This window comes from Alligator mississippiensis, chromosome 4 (genome assembly GCF_030867095.1).
Source record: "Alligator mississippiensis isolate rAllMis1 chromosome 4, rAllMis1, whole genome shotgun sequence".
NCBI lineage: Eukaryota > Metazoa > Chordata > Crocodylia > Alligatoridae > Alligator > Alligator mississippiensis.
In genome coordinates this window covers 109,179,084-109,201,944 of record NC_081827.1, presented here as the reverse complement: position 1 = coordinate 109,201,944, position 22,861 = coordinate 109,179,084, and the positions used below count along the sequence as shown (strand labels likewise).

The 22,861-nt window shown below is 43.8% G+C and overlaps 1 long non-coding RNA gene across 1 annotated transcript in view; it reads left to right on the top strand.

Annotated features, from left to right (window-relative positions):
* LOC109283590 (uncharacterized) overlaps positions 1–22,861 on the top strand; it is an 82,695-nt gene that overhangs the window by 43,425 nt on the left and 16,409 nt on the right. The window contains exons 2-3 of the long non-coding RNA XR_002090814.2: positions 12,543–12,690; positions 19,287–19,403. This is a non-coding gene — a long non-coding RNA (uncharacterized LOC109283590). The remainder of the gene's footprint in view (positions 1–12,542; positions 12,691–19,286; positions 19,404–22,861) is intronic.

Here is a 22,861-nt window from a genome sequence, read left to right as displayed (position 1 = left end):
CCCCTTGGTGGCTTAAGAGAAACCCGATTCCCCCAGTATCCCAGCATACTTTCTGGGCTGGGCAGGGCTCTCTGCTGCACAGCAGAGATGGCCCCTCCCCTCTGCTCTTTTGCTGCAGCTCCAGCAGAGACTGCAAGCACAGCAGAGTCTGCCTGGCTTCCCCCTGCCCTACTCCTCCTTGCTGCTCACTGCTCCCATCTCCCACAGCATGGACCCTAGGCATGTGGTATGCTAGCTAATACCAAGAGGTGTCTGTGTGTGTCTCTCTCCAATTTCACTGGGACAGGCAGACAGAGCAGTGACTGCTTAGGGTTTTTTGGAGCAAATTATCAGGTCAGCTGGTAAGCTGTTTAAGAAGAACTTGAACTAATGAAGAGGGGCTATTGTTTTGCTGATGGGGTGATAAATACTGTTATCAGCCCTCTGCTTGCTGCTTGCCTGTCTGTTTGCTGCAGACAGTACAAAGAAGCAGCGAGAGAGATTGAAAAGCTCTGTATCATCAACAGATGCATGCACTGCACACCACCACCCATGCCTCCCCCCAATTATGCCTCAGTGCCAGCAGTGGGCTAGGGTCTGGCAACACTCTCACCCCTTGAGCAGCCAGTGGGGAAAAGCCTGGGGTGGTACAGGCAGACCTCCCTAATCAAAGTGTCCTTCCAGGGCCTTGCCATGCCCCCCCCCCCCTCAGCTCAGCCCTGTGCACGGGAGGGGAGGGCTGCTTTAGCACCCCCTGGCTTCTAGCCTGAGCCACTGCAGGCATATACCTGGATTTCCTCAGTCCAGAGAGAATGTCTGTCCAGTTACAAACCGATTCAGCCTAGCTAGGTTAGACTAACCTGCAACTATCGAATCAATTCATTCTTAGGCTTTTTGAATGTCTGTCCCTAATCCCACAAGCATTAAGGCTGCTTGTAGAAATTAACTCCCCCCCCCCCCCCACACACACATATAAATAGCCATGAGTTAGATTGGGGCTCCTAAATGTTTGTAGGCACTCATAGTAATTGGAAAGAAGCTGTCTGCATTTGGCCCTGAGATGGTCCAGTGGACAGAGGCCAAAACTCAGAATAGTTGCTCTTTGGAACAGGGGAGTTGTCCCTGATCCTGGAGTCCTGTAAAAGAGTGCTTGTGCCTTTCTTGACTATTGTTGTTTATGGAACTGAATAATAAGTTTCCCATAAATAGGGTTAATGTAGACAGCACTGGGAGACTCATGAGAGCTCACTTACCACTGCATGATGGATAGGAGCTAGCAGAGCAACTGCAGTCAGTTGAGTTAGGACACAAGATTGACTGAAATTGGAGACAGAAACCAAGGTGAAAGAGGAGAAAGTTGATTTTTTGGCAATAAAGATTGACTCAATGTTGTCTTGTCTGGAGTTTGCACAAGTGGAATTGCCTGCACGTAGTTTTGGCTACCTTTATTCAAGGCCTGGACATACCTAAATAAATAAATTACAATAGTAATATCTACTTCATCAGTTCTATTCCATTGGGAAACTGACCCGTTGCATAGTCCCCAAATCTGCTTAGCAAACAAAAAAAAGGCAATAATATAGAGCCTGTTCCCTGGTCCCCACCCCCACCAGGAACTAAACTCCTACCACTCATAGTTTGAGTTCAGCCAAACTCGTAAATGCTAAATTCCTCGGTAAATCAAGTTTCCATTATTTACATGTCCATATATATATATATATATATATGTGTGTGTGTGTGTGTGTGTGTGTGTGTGTAGAGAGAGAGAGAGAGAGAGAGAGAGAGAGGAAAGAAGTGTTCTTTAGCTTGAACTGATATGTCAAACTGAATTATAAAGAAAGGAAGGAAGACTCTGATTCAATTGGGTGCATCTACACATGCAGTTACCCTGACTGAATAAACCCTAGTGCAGTTCATGCCAGAGCCAGTTGCTTCTGGGTGCAGCATTTACACGTGTACCCAGGATTGCAGCAATTCAAGCTGTGGCAGAGCAGCCCCAGGCTCTGGGTGGTGGTGCTGGGTGGTACCATGACTGGCTGGGGCATGAGGGTGCTTCAGTGTGGGTCTAGACAACAGGCAGACCCTGCATTGTAGCACCCTTGTACTCCAGCCAGCCCTGGTCACTGTCTACACATGCATGTTGGTACACTAAATATCCTAGACAATACTATCCTATGGCAGAGTTAATTAATTTACCGCACCCTAATACAGGCACATGTGTAGATTCTGACACACTGCAGAGATAATTGGTCAGCTCTGCAGTAAAGTGCATGTGTAGATGCATCCACAGATACTTTCTTTAAACCTGTGCAACATGGAGCTGAGCCATTGTTATTAAGGTTGAATGCAATCTTCAAAGACACTTCTAACTTTAGCAGAACTTTTCATAGTACCTTGCTTAGCCAAGAGTCTATTTTTTCAGCATCTTTTCTGTTTTTATTATGCCCCAGGTAAATCTTCTTTTATTTAGGTTAACTGGAATAGTATCTTACTTTGGTAATGTTAGGTAGGGTGTAACTGTAGCAGCACCAGGGTCTTGTCTACAGGGCTTCTGTCATAACTATGCCAGTGAGGGGTGTAAAAAGACTGCACATCACCAGCCAATATGGCAATGCCAGCAAAATCCTGGCTGGGTCACAGCTATGTTGACAGAAGAAGGTTTATAGTTTAGTTTTCTTGTGTCATTCAGGAAGATTGTGTAGAAAGAAAACTCTTCTTGTTGACGTAACTTAACTAGAAGGCTCTCCCAACATAGCTGTGCTGGCATTAACATAGTGATGGAGCCTATAGAGTGTAGACAAATACTTGGGATCAACTTTACTGAAGAAAGAGATGGTATAGGATATCCCATTAATAACTGCCTAATTCCTAAGCCATTAGGTCTCCCTGGTAACTTTCAGATAATACAAATAGAAAAAAGACATATGTAACCCTTCTGCCAGGCCCTGGTGGCAGTACAAGGGCCACATTCAAATTTTGGGAGGGTTGGGAGGCGTTGGCTCAAGCCCCTGCTCGGAAACGTGGGAAAAATCCACCTTACTGAGGGTCCTAAAAGAACACCTTCTCCACTCGCAACCAATTTTGTAACAGACAGAATATAACAGGGTATTAAAGGTAAATGAAAATAACTAAGCCTTATTCAACTCTATCCCCAGCTATTAAACAAAAACCAAAAACCAAAAAACACCCTAGATACCAAAGCCCCTGAGTCTCTTAGATTCAGTCTCTGTCTGAGGACCCTCTGCCCTGGGAGTGGCTACATGCCCAGTTCAAGAAGGTACATATGAGTCTCCCTTCAACTTGTTGGCTGGAGAGCTCATCGCTGGCCACCTGCCACTGCTCTGGAAGCTCTGCCTCTCTGGGTCTCCACTGTGTCATATCCCTCAGGATTGTGACTTAGGGATGCCACTTGTGTTTGCTGCTGCTCTGGAGCACTAATTGGGGTCTTTGCCACCTGCCACCACTCAGTTGTCACCACTCTGTCACTGACATTTAGAGTTGCCGCTGCTGAGGGCAGTGCCGACTTAAGTGCACTGCCTGCCACTTCCTGCCTGCTGCTGCTCTGTGGTCCCTTCTCCACTGCTCTGAGAGTGCTGCTGGGGTCAGTGCTTGTGGTTGCTGCTGCTGCTATTTTGTGGGGGCCACTTGGGTGTCTGCTGCTCAGGATCATTGCTGCTCAGTCATCACCACTCTGCTGCTCTGTCATGACCTCTTGGAGTCGCAGCTGCTGGAGCCAGCATTGAAGCATGCCACCTGCCACCTCCTCTATGGGGAGTGCCACTAGGGTTGCAAACACCAATCTGTGCTTGGGACTGCTGCTTCTTGGAGTCTCCATCTGCGGGTGTTTTTTTAAGAGCTGCTGGAGTCTCTGCTGCCTCCAGGTGCTTGGGATCACTGCTGAGGGCACCTCTTCTGGGATATTAACTATTGATCTCATTAATAAGACAGCTTCTTCTCTCTGTTACTAGTTAGAATTTTATCAGCTTCAGTGAAATGACTGTAATGAGGTGCATGGCTCAGGGGCTGGAGCCCAGCTTTGGGGAGGTTAGGGGATCATAGCCTACCTGTTTAAGGACACTGGGTCACCTGAGAGGGATGGCTGACTGGGCTCAGAGAAAGTTAAAAGCTCCCAGGAAGGGAAGCTGAGAGAAGGAAAGGAAGCTGGTGCTTAGGGAGAAGCACAGGGCCTGTGTGGCTTCTCCAGGTCTGAAGGAAGACCAGAAGTATGGTTCTGTGTTTGTTCTTTGCACCTATAATTGTTTTGTTTGCTGTAGTGGGAGGCTTTCTGCATGTATAATAAATGGACTGGAACTAAGAACTGACTGACTTTTATGAAGAAACTGGCTCCTGAGCCTGCCTGAGAGAGTGTCAACCCACTTCAACAGGGCTGGGCAGTTATTTTGACTGGAGGGCCAGAGGGTGGAGCTGGAGGGTGGGAGGGGGTGCTGACTCACCTTTGGCCTCCTGTCGTAGCTATTTACACCACTTAATGTGGCGGCAGAGGAGAAAGGAGTGGCCTGGGAAGACGTCAATTTATCTTACCCAGCCCCAAGCTTGTTTGCCCCACACCCACTACCAGAGGTATTGGACAGAGTGCGTGGGTGGGTGGAGTTTCCTTGGAGACCACCCTGGGACCCCCAAAGCAGGGCATGCTTAGCCAGGTGGATGGAATGGGGCTATGGGCAGGCAGAGAGCAGCATCTAGGAGCAGAACAGGTGGTCAGGGACTGGGGCTGCAGCCGGGACCAGGATGGCAGGGCAGTGACAGCAGCAGTGCATACGGGGCAGACTGGCCCGGGGCGCCCAGGCAGCGGAATTGGAGTTTAGTGGTGGTAGCAGCAGGACACCCATCCACTCCTGGGAGGTGGTGGTGGGGGCTGCTGGGAAGCCAAGTCTAGCCATCATGCTGCTGCCGCCCTGCCACCCAGCCCTGTCAAGAGCTGCACATGGGAGTAGGGCAAGCTGCACCAAGTGGCATCTCTATGCCTGGGGTGGTAGGCCCATGTGCCATGGCCTGGGCTGCCCCCTGTGCCCAGGCCAGATAGAATCACTTGGTGGTCCAGATCTGGCCCACAGGCCATATTTTGTCCACCCTTGTTCTACAGTGATCTTAAAGAGAGAATCTCCAGTCTTCTTGGGCTTTTGCCTTTTAAAAAAAACTTGGGCCACCCAAGTCTCAGCCCAGGTCACCAGTGAGTGCTGACTTTTTGGTGACCCCCATACAGCTGTTTCCTGCAGCCTTTGTGAGCCTTCCAAATTAAAAAAAATTGAGATGATACAACAGTATAGCCAGTGCCACAAAGATTTGGTTCCCCCTCAGCCTTTTACATTTCATTTTTGATGGCACAAATCAGTGGATAGACACAAACAGGCTCTTAACATTTTGAACCTGTATACATAATGAAGGTTTAGGTCACATCACCAACCACGTGTATAAGCAGGGTTGCACATATAGCCACATGCTCTTCCAAATCAAGGCTCAATCAAAGATGCCTAAACCTGATAAGGAATGAGACTCGTCATATAATTACTAATTTCTGACATTTTTGAAAAAAAATTGGAGGGAGTGGCATCTTCTGGAATACACTAAAAACATTCTGCTTGGAAACCATTTTGGTTGGGTGGCTTTATTCCTTTCTCCTCATTTTTCTTTTAATTGAAAGAAATTTACATGAAAGCAAATGCTTTGTTAGTTCAGGGTTCATTTGTTCCTGCCGCTTTTTGCCACCAGAGGTCAATCATAATCTTCTGTTTGTAGAATCCCAATTATCTCCATAGCAACTAATTGTTGTTGTATTAATTACAATGATACTAGTGGTAATTAAAACAGAGAAAAATCTAATATAAATATGCATATATAAACATAGATATGAGTAGAAGAGATTAATAGAATTGTTTCTAAATAGAATATCTTTCAAAGCTCTTTCAGGATGCATTAGGTGATCTTCAAATCAGCTAAGATGTTCAGCTTCAAAAAGCAGATAGAAACCTTTCCACTCTGTTGGGTGCATAATAAAAAAGTGACTAATCATATTTATACAATGTTTAATTCATTCAGGACCTGATCCAATGCTCACTGAAGGCGATAGAAACTACAGTGGATTTGAATGGTCTTTAGATCAGGCCTTTATTAAGGTCATATTTAAAACAATTTAAAGATGCTTGTCAAGTAACAATTCAGATTTTATAGCCTTCCATAAAATGGTGCATTCAATTTAAAGTAAACAAACTAATTGGGTTTAGATAAAGTTTGCTGTTGCAAAGGGGAACAAGAAATTGAAAGTTAAGGGTTACCGTATTGACTCAATTCTAAGACAAGGGTTTTTTCCCCATGTAACCCTGGGGGAGAACACCTCATCTTAGAATCAAGTATGAGGGCAGTGGGGGAGGGACACGCAGTTGCTGTGGCTTGGGCTCCAGCCCCTATTGAGGGTCAGGGCAATGGCTGTAGCTCTTGCCTGTCCCCCACCTCCCCCTTTCCCAGCCTCACCCTCCTGGTGCTCTATATCCCCTCATCCCCACCCTGCCCATGCAGGCTCTACTTCCCTGCCTGCCCCTCTCCCTTCCTTACCCTTGTTCTATATTGACAGGCTCCATTGCTGCCATCCACACTGCAGCCTGAGGCACCAAGCATAGCCTCAGCAAGCCTCCGTAGCAGTAGTGTGCAGTCCACATGGCTGTTCCAGGGCTGGGCTCAGGCTGTGCTCCATGTATCAGGCTAGAATGCAACCGAGCCAAAGGCATAGAGCAAAGCCTGGGGCAGAGGGGTGGGAGGTGCAGAGGCTGGGGGGAAGGGGAAGGAGGGAGCAAAATCTGGAGGAGAATAGGGGAGGGGGAAGCAAAGGCTGGAGGGGAGGGCAGCAGCTGAGGGAAGAGTGGGGAGAGGGGAGCAGAGGCTGCAGGGGAGCAGGGAAGGGGGAGCACAGGCTGGGGGAGGAGGAGGAAAGAGGAGACCAGAGGTTGGGGGGGAAGAGGTGGAGTGGGAAGGGGGAGCCTGAGGCTGAGTCGGGGCAGGCAGGGGGCAGGCACAAGCAGACAGGAAGTTGCTTTACCTCCCTATATCACCTGCCCCACCCTGCCTGCTCTCCTGCAGTGGTTGTGGTGGTGTGTGTGTGGGGGGGAGATGAATTAAAGATGACCCTCCAACAATTAGATTCTATACATGAAAAATTTATAACAAACATACATTTTCCATAGAATTGAATTATTGGTGTGTGTGGGGGGGTGGGGGTCATCTTAAATTCAGGGTTGTCTTAGATTCAAGTAAATATGTTATGTCTTATGCTGTGGCATGTTTTCATTTTGTTCCATAGTCCTCTAAGCTCAGAATGGAACATGTTTCTTATCAGCACTGAATAATCAGGACCTCAGTTGTTTTAAATGTTTCATCTGAAGAATTCACAAAAGGCAAGCTGCAGGCTAACTTATATATCTACTTCAGAAAGATCTGAGTTAATTTTGCCATGTTTTTGATCAGTGGGCTTGGGGAATATAATCAGTAGTTCAAACTTGGTGACATGTCTTACCCTCCCAGATAAAAACCTGCCAAAGGGCAAAGGAAAGCCAAAGGAACTCTTCAAAGTTGAAGTTACAAATTTTTCTTTGTAAGGCTCCCTTTTTGGTGGGGGAGAGAAGTTTCAGGTCACAATGGAGAAGAACAAAGATGGTGGCTTTGAAACAAATGGTGCCAGGAGAATTGTTCTTGACCTTGCAGATTTTTGAAGCAGGGGCTCAGAGAACCTGCCCTCTCTGCAGCCTTCCCTGGTTCTTATCTCTTGCCCCCTGTATTTTTCTTATTAGCATAGTTATGAACCACAACCCCAGATGCTAGGACTTTATGAACACAGAACTGAAAGACAGTCTTTTGCCTCAGACCTTATAGTCTTGGGTCCTTAGGAAGCTGTGTTACTGTTGAGCCACCACCTTGTACTTGCCTGGTAGAAGATACGGGAATCTTCTGGATTTATTGTTACTTCTAATAACAATAAACTTATATACAAATCTTCAGTCGAGGCTGTAGCATCCCCTGGGGAGTGTATATTATATAGCACACCCAATTCCTTCTGCTTCCACCCCAGGGATCGTACAGTTTCCAGTACAACAAGAAGGGCCTTCACAGGATCAGGGCAGACCTGAACACGGGCATGGGTGAACTGGGCATCCACCTGGGACCTGGACAGAAAGGGGGCCCAAAAATGGTAATATTTTTCTGTTGCCTGATTATTATAATCATTATCTCTGGTGAAGGGGGGCCTGATACGAAAAGTTCGCTTAGGGCCACCAGGAGTCTAGGTATGGTACTGGGTCAGGGATATAGTGGACAGTTCCCATATTGGCTCTCGGTGCTGTTATCTAAATGATCCCCCTCTGTACCTTTTATGGGAGAGAAAGAATAATTTAGCAGATAGGATGTTAGCTGCGACTTGGGTGATTGGTTCAGTTATCTGCTCTGCATTTGAATTCATAGAATCATAGTGAAGTAGCTATTGAGCAGCTCTGCGTTCTTTGCAACTTCTGTTAAGACTTTGTCCTAGCTATTTAATAGTGGACCCGCAGCTTCCTTGGTCTTTCTTTTCTTGCCAGCATATTTATAGAACCTCTTCTGTTGTCTGTAACTTGCCTTGCTGGGTGAAGTTTTTGTCCTTGCAAGTTCTCAATATTTCCTGGTATGCTTTCTTGTGACCAGTCCATCTTTTTATTGCCTGTATGCTTTCCTTTTGCATTTGAGGTATCCTTGTGCAGCCACATTTATCTCTTGCCATTGCACTTGTGCTTCCATTGTGTCAGAACAGCTTTTTGTTGGGCTTCTAATACTGTTCCCTTTAGAAGCTTCTAGCTCTCCAGGGCACCTTTATTCTTCAGTCTATCCTCCCATTACACCATGTCTACTATCTCAAGCCAGTTGAAATCCACCTTTCTGACATCCAGTGTCTAAGTTCTTCTGACCTCATGCTTTCCCAGTGACAGGATCATAAATTCTATTATATCGTGTTCGCTTCCTCCCAAATTTCCCATCATCTTCACATCCTCCACCAGTTCTTTCCCCCTTGGCAATACAAGATAAATGAAACCTAATTGTTTCTGAAACAGAAAGTTGTCCTGCACACAAGTTTGGAATCTGTTCAACATTTTATGTTTGTTTGTATGATTCTTTCAGCAGATATCCGGAAAATTGAAGTCTCCCATTAGTACCACCCCATAACTTTTGAATAATTTTGTCACCTCCTTGAAGAGTGCCTCATCCACCTCCTCTTACTGCCTAGGTGCCTATAATAAATGCACACCATTAGCTTTCCCTTTTATATCGTTCACCTTTTATCAGCGAAGGGCCACAAGAATGATTGAGGGCCTGGAGGACAAACCTTAAGAGGAAAGACTAAGCTACCTGGGACTGTTCAGCCTGGGGAAGAGAAGACTGAGGGAGGACTTGGTGGCTATCTATAAGTATGTAAGGGGAGAATATTGGGCGCTGGGAGAAAAACTGTTCACTAGAGTGCCCCAGGGGAAGACAAGGAACAATGGCCATAAACTGTTAGAGGATGGTTTCAGGTTGGATGTAAGGAAGAACTTTTTTACAGTAAGGGTGACCAGAATAGACTTCCCAAGGAGGTGGTGCAGTCCCCAACCTTGGAAGGCTTAAAGAGGAGACTGGACAGAAACCTTGCTGGGATCATTTGATCTCAGCAATATTCCTGCCCTGAGAAGGGGGGTTGGACTCAATGATCATTTGAGGTTCCTTCCAGCCCTTAATTTCTGTGATTCACCCTAATACATTCTGATCTGCTACCTCCTTCCTCCTGAACTGGGGAACAAATAGGATAAATAACTGGTGGCCAGCATGGGGAATGAACCTACAGATTTGACATAATCAGCCCCATGACTTCCTGTGTGGCCCTGGGTAAATCACTTTGACCTAGATTCTCAAAAGTATTAGGTGTTCAAATTCCTCTGAAATCGGTGCAAGCAAGATGCCTTCATATCTCTGAGGTCCTGAGCTTTAGTCTCTTGGGCTAAGGACAGACATTCAAAAAGCCTGAGCTTGAACTGATTCAATCTTTGCAGGTTAGTCTAACCTGGCTAGGCTGAACCGGTTTGTAACTGGACAGACATTCTCTCTGGACTGAGGAAATTCACGCACACGCCTGCAGTGACTCAGGCTAGAAGCCGGGGGGTGCTAGAGCAGCCCTCTCTTCCCTTGTACAGTGCTGAACTGAGGGGGTGGGGGTGTGGCCAGGCCCTGGTAGGACACTTTGATTAGGGAGGTTGTCCTTGCTGGCTGCTCAAGGGGTGAGAGTGTTACCAGACCCCAGAACCCTGCCAGCACACTGAGGCAAGGAGAGGTGTGCAGTGCATGCAACTGTTGATGATATGGAACTTTTCAATCTCCCTTCCTGCTTCTTTATACTCTCTGCAGCAAATGGACAGATGAGCAAGCCAGCAGGGGGTTGATAACAGTGTTTATCACCCCATCAGCAAAACAATAGCCTCTCTCCATTAGTTCATACTTCTTAAACAGTTTACCAACTGACCTGTTGATTAGCTCCAAAAAAGCCCTAAGTGGTCACTGTTTTGTCTGCCTGTCCCAGTGAAATTGGAGAGACACACACACAGACACCCCTCGGCATTAGCTAGCATACCACATGCCTAGGGCTTGTGGGGCTGAGGTCTGTGCTATGGGATATGGGAGGGAGGGTGGGAAGGGGGGATTCCTGCCTCAGCAGTGAGGTGTGGGGGTAGGGCAGGGGGAAGCCAGACATAACCTGCTTTGCCTGCAGTCTCTGCCTGAGCTGCAGGGGGGAGCAGAGGGGAGGGGCCAGCCCTGCTATGGAACAGAGAGCCCCGCCCAGCCCAGAGAGCATGCTGGGATGCTGGGGGAGTCTGGTTTATCTTAACCCAGAAAGATGTCTGGGACAAACATTGCATAACTTGGTTTGACCCAAATCAGTTAAGTCTGATACTACATTCAACCAGGTTTATCTCAAATTGGTTTCAGCCATTTTCAAACTGGTTTATGTGCACTGAACATCTGTTCTGTTAAAAGCTTAAGCCAGTTTCTGATCACTTAAACTGGTTTATATGTACTGTCTGTCCCTAGCCCCTGTGCTGTAGTTTCTTACTTGTAAAATGGTGATAACCATGTCACAGGTACTTAGACACAACAGTAATGATGGTCATATTATTAGTACCAGGCATAGGGTTCTGGATGCTTAAACAAGTTTTTTTCTCTGGTCTGCTTAATGGAAAGCGGATATGTCTATTATGGCAAAACTTAGAATTGAAAGTATAGCCTGTTTGTGTCAAAAGACTTGCCGCTTTCTACAAAGGATTTTCCCAGCTGGAAAAAAAAACAGGCCTGACTCTTGTATGTCCTAAAGACTCTCTTTATTTTAACCTTTGCTGTTTGCAACCTTTCTCTTTCTAAGACTATCCTTTTTCCACATGGCAAGCATAAATTTTCAGACTTTTCATCTTTGAAGCACAAGTTAGCTTAGCTTTTATATTCATTTAAACTTGTGCAAGCACCATAGCAAACATCATTAGCGGGAGTAATCACAGTTCTGGAAACTTGAGAGGAAAGTTAAGGTGAGGGGTGAACTAGGAGGAAAGAGTATAAGATCTTGAACAAATGCAGATATTTGTTTTCTTTGTGAACATTTTAACTAACTGATTTTTTTTCAGGAAAAGTGGTGAGTTGAACAACTTCTTTGTCAAAGTAGAAATAAAAATAAGTATTATTGCTAGAGTGAATGAATAGACTGTTAATGTTATTAGGCTTCAGGCTTTTAGAGAAGAAGATAGACTTTCCCTGTCTCTTTTAAACTCTTTTAGTTAAAAAAAGCAACAGTACCCACCCTAGTTACCGTTCAGAAGGGAATGAGGCAGTTACTAGAAATACAGTATAGTGCAACTCACAGCAGCCTCTGCTCTTTGATATTTTAGACATTCTTACTAAGACCAGAAAATGTGTGTCCTCATTTATAAGCTTTCTTCTATTTATCATACTTGACATGCCTTGCACAGGACTAGAGGACTACTCGGACAGAGATTTACTACTATATATGCTTTTATGACATCAGCTGCTGTCACATCTAGTGCAGAAAATACTGTGACAATTGAAAGAAAATGGAACAGGATAGGTCTAAGTATTAACTTTCCAGGTATCTTCTCAAGATGAAAGATGATTTTCTAAAAGCTGCTAGGCAGCTGTTATAATGAGAGAACCTGGATTTATCCCTTATACTCATGCTGACTATTGTTCTCTATGTTCAGGGCCAGTGAGACAATAATGATATGTTGAGTTGTGGCTGGTCCATATGGCTTGCCATTAGAAAAGGAGGAGCTTCAGCTAACTGGCTGTTTTCTGGAGCAATGAAGAGATGGTCCTGGGGAGGAACTGTGAGGAAGCAGCAAGTGGTTAAGAGGAACAGCAGAACTGGTTTGAGATGGATAGATCTAGGTAAAGAAAAAGTTGCATATTTACAAATTATCTGTGGGCTGCCTCACAATTGTACAAATTTGTCATTCAGAATTATTTTAAGCATAATTTATTTAAATATATTCCAGTCTATGCATCACTTGCAAACTCTACACAGCTGTCGCACTGAGCATTTGCTGTTCATCGTTTGCCATTCATAAAGTATGATTGGTCATCTTGGTCACGTGTTAGACGTACTGCTCTGAGAATAAATGGTGCCAATCAAGATTGCTTCAGGTGAGTGTGTTCATGTGATCATATATTTAAATGGCTATTTGCAAATTATTTACTTTCTGCAAATATCTTGTGTATGAAACTTGCTGGCAAGATTGACTGTCAGAAGAAATGTAAGAGAAGTTGCAAAAGCTGGCATAGATCTGCAGTAGTTATATACTTGAATAATTGTTCAGTGCCTTTTGCATTTTCCACTTTTGGTTACAACAACTTTACTAATAATGACAACAGCTGGACATAGCTCAAATTACTACCTCTATTAACTATAAGAAAGTCTTTTTGAACATTGGAGGGCTCTCTTGGCAGCCTAGAAGCAGTTGAGCAGGCTTTCTTTGCAGTGCTTCTAGCCTTTGTTTGCCTGGAAATTGAGGAACTAAGGCCTGGTTTATACTTCAGTTTTGCGAGGGGAACAACCAAGACAGTATCCACACCCTTGCTGCACTACAGCAGGAGCACCCCTTCCTTCTGCTGGCATAGTAACAACACCTCTCAGACCAACAGAAGGCCTGTTGCCAGCTGGAAGAAGATGTGTGTAGACATGTCTTCTGTCAGTTCTTGAGATCCCATCAGGATTTGTGCCTTCTCAGGGTGCATTTCATGTTGTGCCAGCTTAAGTGATGAAGTGGAGCAAAGCAGATGTGCCAGCAGCCACCTGAGTGATTATGGACTTTGGCAGCTTCTTTGTGGTGGCTGCCATGGGTGACTGGTGCCTCCTGAGTCTGGGGGGGGCACCCGCAGAAGCTGGTGGCAGTGTTGGTGGCAGGGACGGGGTTGGTGAGTACCTGCAGAAGCAGAAGCAGAAGTGCAAGTGGTGGTGGTGGGGACAGGCTTGGCAAGCACCCATAGAAGCCGCTAGTGGCATCAGTGGCAGGGATGGGGCTGGGGAGCACCCACAAAATGTCCGGCGGTGTCGGTGGTGGGAAACGGCCCCGTCAAAGGGACACGTGTCCCCGCCTTCCCATGCCCCTCCTACCAGTTGCCTATGGTGGCTGCTGACTGGCCCTCAGTGTAGATATAGTCTAAGCTGTGGAGCCTGAAATAAAGTACTTTACAATGCAGCATGTAGTCCAGCTGGCTAGAAACAATTAAAATACTGTTGTTCTAGGCCTCTTTAATTTTTCTGAATATGAAAAATATAGCGGTGGTTTTTCTCATACGATGTATAGACTGCCGTGCCTCCTTTCCTCCTCTTCACACATAATATTCTATCATTTCACTCTGTCAAGCCTGCCCATCTGAAAAAAAAATTTTATTATGAGCTTGGCTTTTTATTTCCCTGTTGCAACGTGTGCACCATATTACTGCCAGCTGTATCTGCAGCTTACATATCTTCTGCTGCAAAGCTGTACCATCTAGTACACAGAAATAAAGCTCCCCAACTTCCGTGAAACAGCACATTGGACTGCAAATGCAAGGGGCATTAATAAGCCCAGTGAATTTTCAGTGTTCTTCTAAGTAGAATTTAGCCATGTTCTCTCCTGCTGTGCAAAATGTTAATGAGGCAATCGATTGTGAACAGGTGCAGTGAGCCACTTGGAATACAGCAAACCTTCTCAGTCAATTGCCATGCTCAGCATCTGAATCTTAGTATCATTCCAGAAAGAGGGCTGAATATCAATTCCTCTTTTACATGAAGGTAGATAGCTGTTAAAGGTGGAACCTTCCAGCACCAAAGCTACCCGTTTGATAGATCTGTTGCATTGGGTGGAGTTCATTTTATAGAGTGGTGTTGTTTTAAGGAAATATATCTTAGAAAGCATTTATGTAATGGATTTCTTCCTTCACCACATATGCATTTTTTTTAGGATTTTTGTTTGTTTTGAGGCCTTTTTGCATTTTTATTTTTCCACATATTTACATGCTTTTATTAATTTATAAAAATCAACTACTGATATATTACTAATAAGAAGCAGATGTATATTGACTTTATCACAATTTACATGAATTCATTTTGATTGGTATTTCGATTGATTTCGTCAAATCATACTTGGCACCAGCGATACGTATATAGCAAAACTGATTTTAAGCTAGCACATGTGTAAGAGTTTGCAGAACGGGGCCTTAAATCCCTTATATGTATATGTAGCTTAAAATCAGTTTTGTCATGTAATTTTCAATGTTACCATTTTTTAAAATCATCTTCAAAAGATTTGAATGGCATTACTTTCCCCTTTCCTTATGAAAGATCTCATATACAATTATATGCACCTCTTGTACTAAAAAGCTTTGACATGGATTAGAATTCTGTTGTGCTAAGAAATATATGTACATAAGACACACAACCAACCTTTGTTTCCCCTCTAGGAATTTGTAGAGGAAGTGAATTAATAAATTTTTGTGCTCTACAGAGAGGAAAACACTTTTTGTGACCCAAAGAACTTTAATCTAAAGTCCAGATCATGCAACTACCTGGTTACATGTATATGTGGTATGGATAGTTTAATTAACTTCAGCTTTAACTTATCAATGTTAATACAGCACCAGCTATAGCAGCTATATATGGTAAATAAAGTCTCATTTCATGTGAGGTAAGCTTGACAAATATAAATTATATTTTCCTTTCCAATAATCAAGATTTGCACTATTGCAGCCACATGGATTGCCAGGCACCAATGGCTGAACCCAAATGTAATCAAAGCATATGTTTTGATGGGTGTTTTCTCTGTACCATGTATTATGACCTAGATAATAACATGAAAAGACTCCATGTGTCTAAACTTAAACTGGCTCTTCATTTGGACCATTATTTACTGAATTATAGCAACTTTAGATATTATTCCAGATGTGCATCCAGACTGGCTTCTTGGTGCATCCTTCATATTCTTCTTTTGTGTGACTTGTGGCCTACATTCCAAGTTTCAAGATATTGTTACATCATTTACACCTCACAATGGAGATGTTTTTATGATAATATTCTTTATTACAATCTACCACCTTCTGTTCCATTAATGAATCATAATGACTTTACAAGATACATTGTCCAATACTTGGAAAGTATTCTGTTATCCTGGCACATACTAGTCACTAGATTTTTTGGTTTTTGTTGAGCACTCTCCTTTCTTCCACCATTCTTAAACCTTTCTGGAAAAGTGCAGTATATTAATCTGAGCTTCATCAGATCATAAAACACTGTTCCAAAACACTTCACCCTATTCTAGGCAGTTATAGGCAAGTGTTAATTGCCTTGTTTTGGTGTCACACATGGCTCCTTATAAGCTACTTATCTATTTAAAACATCACACATTATTATATTTTTATCATCACAATTTATATACCAATGTTAATATTATGTTCCTTAAGATCTTTTACAAGTGTCCTCACTCTATACTTTCTTGTTTAAATTCATCAGTTCTGTTATTGCTCTTTTCATTCTTTTGTTTAGTACTGGTTTTGGGGTTTTTTTTTACTGTTTAGCTTTAACAACGTGATCTATTGTTGTATTGCAATTCCATCAGCCAGTTAGCCAACATTTTAAATAGTTTGCTTTCCTCAAAGGTCTTTTTTCTTTTTTGATTAAAAAAATCCAATCATTGGGATATTGCAAATGCTATTATGGAGACAAAGAGGGCATTTATACATGTGCTCTGAGAGGCAGCTGTACTTTAATTAGAATGACTTCAAGAGCTGCTCTAATGAAGTGCCTGCAATGTTACGTGTATCAGCTGAAAAATGGCAGCAGGGCACTTTAACTAAAGCTCATTCAAGAAGTTTTAGTTAAAGTGCCCCTGCTGCCATTTTTAGCGTGGGGACACTAATACACGTGACATTGATACACGTGACATGTGACACTGGAGTCGACTCGATTAATTGAGTCTGCTCCAACACACTGTAATTACAGCATGTCAAAGCAGCCTCAATGCATGTGTATAGGTGCCTAGAAATTCTGTTTCATAGTCTGCACAACCTGACATAAGTACCAACAAGCATACCTAGCAACCTATCAAACAAATGTGGAATGCAGTGGATTACAGCAAAACTGAAATGAACAAAACGAAGACTCTTCATGTGGTGGGATGCATTCATGCCAGTTCTGTGGAATTCCTTCCTGATATAGTAAACACTTTTTTTCTATAATATTCCTCTTTGATTCTTTATTTCTGGATGTACATAGCTTTTACAATAAAAGTGTACTTCCTCCAAATGTATTAAGAACCTAGGTAATTTTGGATTAAAATGAGTCTTCATTTAAATGATATATGCCTAAATTAAGGAATATTTTTAAAATTGTTCCAACAAAATACAACTATCATTTTTATTTCAGTTATCCATTTCTGAAATTTGAGGGACAACCATACATCTTTGTCATGGTTTGTCATTGGTACGTATGGCTAGAGACCTGTAAAAAATACAGGCGAATGTGGAGTAATTTGTGCCTCAGTAAACTACTCCCAGGGTCAGCGTCTACATGTGTGCCTGAGACAGCAGCAAATTGAACTGGGGAGGAGCAGTTTAGGCCAGGGTTTTTTATTTTTCTAGCAGTCAGCAAAAAATGAAACAATTCACAGTTGTTTTGGATGAATCTGATGTTTCAGCTTCTTGATTTTGCTGTGATAAAAATTATGCTGCCTTGGTATTCTTTCCTTAAGTGAACCTCTTCTAGAGTGAGCTGGATAATGGATTTTTTGGTTCAAGCTGAACTGAATATTCTGGGTTGGGGGGGAAGTTGGTTTAGATCAAACAGATAGATTTTTTTTCAGGATTTCTCACAAATTAAAAAAAACTGAAAAATTTTGTTTCCAATTAAAAGTTTTTTTTTCCATTTTTCAAGTTAACACCCTTTTTTCTACCCCCCCACTTTTTCTTTCTTAAATTTAGCTCAATTTTCAAATAAAAAGTGACATTTCAAATTCAACCTTTGCCATGGCTTGTTAAGCCAATGTTGAAATAAAACCTTTCATCTTTTCTAAAATAAAACAATTCTTTGGCAAATGTCAAAATGAAAAGTTCTCACATTTTAAAAAATCTTTCCCCCATAAATTTTCCGCCAAAACAGTTCACTGAATTTGACTCAAATTTGCAAGAAATATCAGAGTCCCTCTCTCAAAACTCCATTTTGGGAGGGGTCATTATTTCTTGTGGGAGGGGAGGGGGAAATTGTCCAATTGCACACACTACTGCCTTTCCACCGTTTTCTTTTTTTTGTTTTCCCAACTGACATTATTGGTCAGATGCTTTCCTGTCTTTCAACCTCCAATCAAGTCTATTTAGGTTGGGGCAGGGCCTATTTCAGTTTTAATCTGTGGGGAATAAGGAGTGGGGAATTTATCACTGTTCAAAATTTCCCTGAGAAGTTTACAGTTTACTGGTACAAGTACACGGTTTACTTATGTATGAGAAGTGAATACCTTTCCTGTGTATTCAGTGTTTTAGAACCATAGATTAGTGACAAATGAGACATGCTCCCTGCTTGAATGCAGTGGTTTCTGCTCCCAACAAGTGCTACACGTGGTACCTTGATTTAGATTTTGGAAATGTGGGTTTCTTTAAAAGATTTGCCTTTTCATTCAGGGAAATTTGATTAAAGCATAAGGGTAGAATTGCACAACAGTGGATGAACCAAAGCTTTATATTAAATTTGGCATAGTGAGCACTTTAGAAACACACCCTGCCTTGAAGACTCATTGGCTCTGCCAACAGAGCCAACAGTCTTTCAGGCAAGTATCCATGCCTCCTCCCTACAATCATTTCTATTGCTGTTTGTTCCTTGAGCCAAATGCTTGGTAATCTGAGCTGTTCCCAAAGTATGTGTGTTTATGGGCATAGGGCACCCTGATGCATATAGCAAATTTGAAAGATACCTATTTTCTGCTTTCATTACAGAAATCTTACTAATAATTTCCAGTTTAATTTCTCTTCAAGATGGGGATCGGTGTTGCTTTTCCAAGCTCTGTATAATTTATTTCCACCCAATGTGCCATTTAATGCCTCCTCTTATTTATTATGTGTGGATGCCATCTTGTGTGTTCATTCTAATATGCCTTATAGTATAATTTGCTGGGTAGCAAAACATAGTAATTAAAAGCTGCAAGATATTTTGGGAGATAACACCTCTTTTCTGTGTTTATAATTTATTCCTCCTCCTTGTGCCCCTGATTAATCTCAATTTGGAGTAGGCTTTCCATGTTTACTTTACCTCTAAATGTGAATTTGAGGGAGTGTGTGCAAATGCCTTTCATCCTCATAGTGTACACTGTGTATGAAAACACACTATCCTGTGCTGTTGTTGGGGGTGGAGTTGAAACTAATGTTGCATTGTTATGTATAGCTAAATTAGCATGACAATTATCTTAATACAAGGAATATGCACATGAACAAGGTGTATCAAGTTATGACTCTCTGAAAACTTCACAGGGGGATTTGCAAGGAAACAAAGCCCTTCTTTCTATAGCCTAGGATGAAAGAAAGAAATTTCTAGTGGTTCATCATTAAGTACTTGGAAGGTACTCAGATACTCCACTGATGAGGGCCATATGAGTATCTAAATAGTAGATTTCATTCAATGAAAATAGGATCTACCTTAGTTTTTATGGGTAAAACTTTTGTTATGATGGGAAGATTCCAGTCACTGATCCTAATTATGGTTGTTTTTTCTTTTCCAGAGTAAACCTGGATAGAACATCAAGGCTAGCCTGTTGCAGGGCAGGCTGCTACTATATACCCTACTGAGCAGCAATAACAAAGCCAGCCTCTGAAAACTTGCTGCTGCTTTGAAAAAGGTAATACCTTAAATAGGCCTGAGCATTTTACCAGAATTTTATAATTGAGGTACATTTTTTTTCTAAATGAAAATTTATGAAATGTAATTAATTGATTCAAAAGTAACATCCCTTTTTTGGTGTGTGTGGAATAATTATATTCACAATATGCCATCATTCTTTAAACAAACAAACCTATTAGTTTCTCATTCTCATATGCAGGGATCTGGGTTTTCAATTTCCCATGGGAAAATGGAGAAAAATGTGAATTTCCCCCTTTACCCGAGGAAAATGCAGATATCTCATTTTAACGGAGAAACCTGTGGATTTTGCAGTTTTGGAAAGAGCTGCAAGCTGGCAGAGTTCCAGTCAGAGAAAATCTCAGAGTCCCTTCAACCTTTGACAAGGCGAGGGAAGCCATCAAGCAGAACAACAGGTTATCTGGAGCAGATGGAATCCCTGCTGAAATTTTTAAGCATGGGGGAAAAGAGCTTACATCACAGCTCCATGCCTTCATCTTAAGGAACTGAAATGATGAGGAAATCCCAGATGACCCCAGGGATGCCATGGTCATGATGATCTTCAGGAAAGAAGACTGACTGGAGCTCTGCCAGCTTGCAGAATTACAGAGGGATCACATTGCTGTCCACCACAGGAAAGATCATTGTGAGAATTGTCCTGAACCATCTCCTTCCACTTGCTGAAGAGCTGCTCCTGGAATCTTGGTGTGGGTTCAGGGCATCAAGAGATACAACTAACATGATCTTCCCTGCTCACCAGCTGCAGGAAAAAATGCCAGGAACAACACAAACCTCTCCATGGGCACTTTTACACATGTTCTGAGGGTGGGTGGGGAGGGGGGAGTGCTTTAATTAGAATAGCTGTGCGTAGATGAAACGAGGGGCATGTGTGCACGACACTTTAAAGTGGGTTAAATGCTTTTGCACTGCTTTAACGGTCTTGGTGTTTGCATGTGTCGGCGGTGTATTGTGCAGTAATTCCAGCTGCTGTAGCAAATTCGGTGGCATAATACGCCTTAAATGACTTGGGGCGCAGCAAACTAAAACTCCATACTCATTTGGCCCTCATCAGTGGAGTATCTGAGTACCTTCCAAGTACTTAATGATGAACCACTAGAAATTTCTTTCTTTCATTTTTAGTTTGCTGTAGGGCAGCAAACTAAAACTCCTCCTTCAACTCCAAGGAGTTTTAGTTTGCAGCCCTACAGCTGTGGAGCAAAGCATCAGGCTCCGTGCAGCTCAGAGTCGCTGTAGGAAGCCCATGCAGGCAGCCTGGCAGCAGCCTGGGAAGGCAGGCTCTGCCCAAGTGTCTTAGAATGAACTACTGGGTTTAGAAGATTCCCCGCGCTTGAACAAAGGACGTACTCACGGTTGTTCTCACTCTTGCAAAGCTTTATTTAAGGATACTTGCAGAGGCAGGCAATAGGACAGAGCAGAGAGGATGATCACTTCACATCAGATCTAGGCAGCAGCCACCACCACGCATAGTTCCCCTGGCCCCAGAGTGTCCCGATCCTGGGGATGCGATAGCCTGCAACGGGCTCCTTGCAAGATTTCTTGCCAAAGTGGGAGGAACTCCCCGTAACTTGAGAATGTACAGCTTATATAGTCTGGAGTAAATAACGTTATCTCGAAATAGGGATTAGGTTATCTCAAGCTAAGAATTTGGGGATGAGTCGTGATCCAACACACCTGGTGTTTACCACATTCCACTGTATTACAACATTCTACTATCTAGGTTCATGGTTCGGTCACGCTCACAGAGCAAAAAGCTATGTGCTATTTCACTGGCCTACTATGGAGTCAGCATACAAAACTCTTGCTATGAGCATTAAGCAAAACCCTTACTATTATACCAAGAAAACCAGCAAGTCTGATCTTTTTTTTCCCCTGGAACTTGCCTGCCTGTCTGAGTTGCACAGGGGCTTCATAGATTCATAGATTCATAGATGTTAGGGTCGGAAGGGACCTCAATAGATCATCGAGTCCGACCCCCTGCATAAGCAGGAAAGAGTGCTGGGTCTAGATGACCCCAGCTAGATACTCATCTAACCTCCTCTTGAAGACCCCCAGGGTAGGGGAGAGCACCACCTCCCTTGGGAGCCCGTTCCAGACCTTGGCCACTCGAACTGTGAAGAAGTTCTTCCTAATGTCCAATCTAAATCTGCTCTCTGCTAGCTTATGGCCATTGTTTCTTGTAACCCCCGGGGGCGCCTTGGTGAATAAATCCTCACCAATTCCCTTCTGTGCCCCCGTGATGAACTTATAGGCAGCCACAAGGTCGCCTCTCAACCTTCTCTTGTGGAGGCTGAAAAGGTCCAGTTTCTCTAGTCTCTCCTCGTAGGGCTTGGTCTGCAGGCCCTTAACCATACGAGTGGCCCTTCTCTGGACCCTCTCCAGGTTATCCGCATCCTTTTTGAAGTGTGGCACCCAGAATTGCACGCAGTACTCCAACTGCGGTCTGACCAGCGCCCTATAGAGGGGAAGTATCACCTCCTTGGACCTATTCGTCATGCATCTGCTGATGCACGATAAAGTGCCATTGGCTTTTCTGATGGCTTCATCACACTGCCGGCTCATGTTCATCTTGGAGTCCACTAGGACTCCAAGATCCCTTTCCACCTCTGTGCCACCCAGCAGGTCATTCCCTAGGCTGTAGGTGTGCTGGACATTTTTCCTCCCTAGGTGCAGCACTTTGCATTTCTCCTTGTTGAACTGCATCCTGTTGTTTTCTGCCCACTTGTCCAACCTATCCAGGTCTGCCTGCAGCTGTTCCCTGCCCTCCGGCGTGTCCACTTCTCCCCATAGCTTTGTGTCATCTGCAAACTTGGACAGAGTACATTTGACTCCCTCGTCCAAGTCGCTGATGAAGACATTAAAGAGTATCGGTCGAAGGACCGAGCCCTGCGGGACCCCACTGCCCACACCCTTCCAGGTTGAGACCGACCCATCTACCACGACTCTTTGGGTGCGACCCTCTAGCCAATTCGCCACCCACCGGACTGTACAGTCATCCACGTCACAGCCTCTTAACTTGTTCACCAGTATGGGGTGGGATACTGTATCGAAGGCCTTCCTGAAGTCTAAGTATACGACATCCACCCCTCCTCCTGTGTCCAGGCATTTCGTAACCTGGTCATAGAAAGAGACTAGGTTGGTCAGGCACAATCTGCCCGCCACAAACCCGTGCTGGTTTCCCCTCAGCATAATCTGCCCTGCCGGGCTCTCACAAATGTGAGCCTTGATAATTTTTTCAAAGACTTTACCAAGGATGGAGGTGAGACTGACTGGCCTATAGTTGCCCGGGTCCTCCTTCCTCCCCTTTTTGAAAATGGGGACCACGTTAGCCCTTTTCCAGTCCTCCGGGACTTGGCCCGTGTGCCACGAGCGTTCGAATATTCCCGCCAGTGGCTCTGCAATGATGTCGGCCAGTGCCTTCAGCACCCTCGGATGGAGCCC